This window comes from Muscardinus avellanarius (genome assembly GCF_963383645.1).
Source record: "Muscardinus avellanarius genome assembly, chromosome: 17".
Lineage (NCBI taxonomy): Eukaryota > Metazoa > Chordata > Mammalia > Rodentia > Gliridae > Muscardinus > Muscardinus avellanarius.
The window spans coordinates 61975253-61978221 of record NC_137803.1 but is presented as its reverse complement, the minus strand read 5'-3'; positions in this window follow the sequence as shown (position 1 = coordinate 61978221).

The following is a 2969-nucleotide window of genomic DNA, read 5'->3' as shown; positions in this document are numbered from 1 at the left end:
ACATAATCCTTGCGAGGTGGACACTAAGAACCCATTTGACAGATGAGAAAACTGAGTCCCAGGGGACTCTCCTCGGCCCATGCACTGCTAAGGGCTAGGGGCAGTTTCTGTACTGCACACCCTCTGCGCTTTTCACAGAGCCACATTGATTCAAGATAGATTTTTTTTTTTTTTTTGGTGGTACTGGGGTTCCTGGAAGCCCTTCTACCTCCGGGCTACACTCCCAGACCTATTTTATATTTTTGAAACAGGGTCTCTTACGCCAGCGCGGCTGGCTTCGAACCAGGGCGATCCTCCTGTCTCCGCCTCCCAAGCGCGGGGATGACAATCGTGCGCCACCACGCCTGGCTTCAAGATAGATTTTATAAAACCCCCAAACGAAGAAAATCCAGACATATCAGGTCCAAAAGCCAACTCGGTTTACATGAGTATGTATTTGTTCTCCGGGTTAATGTTTCCTAATTCATAAGTGTGGAGATTGCAAATACCAACGCGACATCAAATCAAAGTGGACTCTGCTCGTGTCACAACCTAGTTATTTTAGATACCTTAGAACATGCTCTGTAAAATGACAGCGAATGCACTCAGCGTTTTTGGTAAGCTGTGTCTGCATAAACATTTAACGGGCCTTTAAGCATCTGGCAGCAGGCCGGGTGTGGTGGCGCACGCTTGTCATCCCCGTGCTTGGGAGGCAGAGACAGGAGGATCGCGCAGGTTCGAAGCCAGCCCCGCGCGCTGGCTTAGGAGACCCTGTTTCCAAATTTTAAAAAAATGTAAAAATAGGTCTGGGAGTGTAGCCCGGAGGTTAGAAGGGCTTCCAGGAACCCCAGTACCACCAAAAAAAAAAAAAAAAAAAAAAGATCTGGCAGCAGTACTATTTCTCGAGGGTGTAGACTCTAGGCCTCTGTAGCTCCTGGGGGACCAGAGGGCGTCCTGCTTTCTGTGCTGGCTCGTGCCGGCCCTCTAGTGGGAATATTATGGAGCTCATCCAGTCCTTTGTTTGGGGGGACCATTACCTCATTAAGAATGTGAGAGACAGGCTGATGGCATATGCCTTTATCCCAGTACTTGGGAGGCTGAGATAGGAGGACTGCAAATCGGAGGTCAGCCTCAACAATCGGTGAGACCCTCCGCAACTTAGCAAAACCTGTTTCAAAATAAAAAGCAAAAAGGGCTAGGGGTGTAGTTTGAAAGTAGAATGCCCCTGGGTCCCATCCCCGTATCAAAAACAGTAGGAAAGGTGTACATATGTCTCTCCACATGCTGGCCTACTAAAAACTGCACATCTGCATATGCAAAATTCCTGTAAATTAAAAAGAATAAGATTCATGAAGGGACAACTCATACTCAAATCCGTGAGAAACTCTACATGAGTGCAGACTCCTCCCAGGTACCTGTAGGGAGGGGCAGGGAGTCTAGCCAATGGCCAACATAATTTAGTTTTTTTGTACTGAGGATTGAACTGAAATGTGTTTCTATCTCTCAGCTACAGCCCAGCTCTTTTTGGTCTTTCTTTTAAAGCATGATCTCACTAGGTTGCTGGGCTTCAATTTCTGAGGCCGGCCTTGAGCCTGCGATCCCCCTGTATCATCCCTTCAAAGGCTTGGATTCCAGGCATGTGCCACCCCACCTGGCCAGAGCCTACAAGTTTAAATTCGTAACCTCTACAGAATGCGTTTTTATGGCTTGGTGCCACTGTGGTGGGTTCTTTTCTTAGTCAATTATAGAAATAAGACCTGGGGAACTCAGTTGCAAAGTTAAAGTAGGATTTATTCAAAGTAGAAGATAAATAGCATTGTATTGGAAGAGAATGAGGGAAGCACTTGAGGGAGATGCTGACGACCCCTGGAACCCCTGGGTCATAAATAGCATTTCCTATTGGGTTACCATGTTAACAATGCCTTCCCCACCATATGCCCTATGCAGGTATTTAATTATCTTTTCTTCCTTATCTGGGGCAAGAGCTTATTTTCATTTCCTTCCGAATTCCATGACCAGGTTGCAGAGGGGATGAAGGAAGGTAGGGCTAGCAGCTACCTATGACCTCTCTGCCAAAGGTCAGCTTCAGCTAGTTCTGCATTTTTAAGGACTGGGACATAGCTGTCTAAATACACCAAAGGTCTCTATTCACCTTTGTATTCTTGCTTTCTTCTGTACTAGGATGGGGTCAGTCACAAATCAGGGTTTAGCTATGTGAAAAGATATATGGTGTCTGTAACTTTATCTCATTGTCATGTTGACCCAGCAGACAGGGACAAAGCCCAAACACAAGGCCGGGAAGAGGAGAAAGCAGTCTGCTTTAATCTTTTAAATGCCTGCTCTTCTTTGGAACAGGGCAACATATAAAATCATCCATAACTGGGTCATTCCCCTTTTCTATAAGCTTGTTTGGTAGGCAAGGGAATGAGGGTGCCATGATCAATCTAGCTACCTCTGTGATGAAAGAGAATGATGTGGGGTCCCAGCCTTGAGGGTCCATTCAAGCAGCTTGTCCTGGGAGAACTAGATCGGCTGACATCCCAAGTTGCCATACCACTACCGCCCGAAGTGCTTTGGTAAATGTTTATCCTTGGTTTCATTTGCAGTGCCATTTGAAGTCTGGTACCTTTAAGCCTGTTGGAAATAAAACTGACTTTCAGATTTAGCAAGCAGGATCAAAATGTTTGAATAACTGAGAAGAATGTCAACTAGAGTCTCAACAGAGGCAGGCTTAATAGAACCTCACTGTAAACCTTTTAACTAATTTTTAACTTCAGCCATCATTAACACACATGCAATTTCTTTCATAAGTTTTTTCTTCTACAAACATTCTATGACATACTCAAACCTTCTTAGCCTTGCTTTTAACCTTTTGATTTTATCCTAGTCATTCCTTTGCCATTTGAGATAATCTTAGAATAAACTTTATCATAAAAAATGCTTTCTTAGTCCCAAAATATTATCTTTCCTTTTTATCCCTGCATATCCAA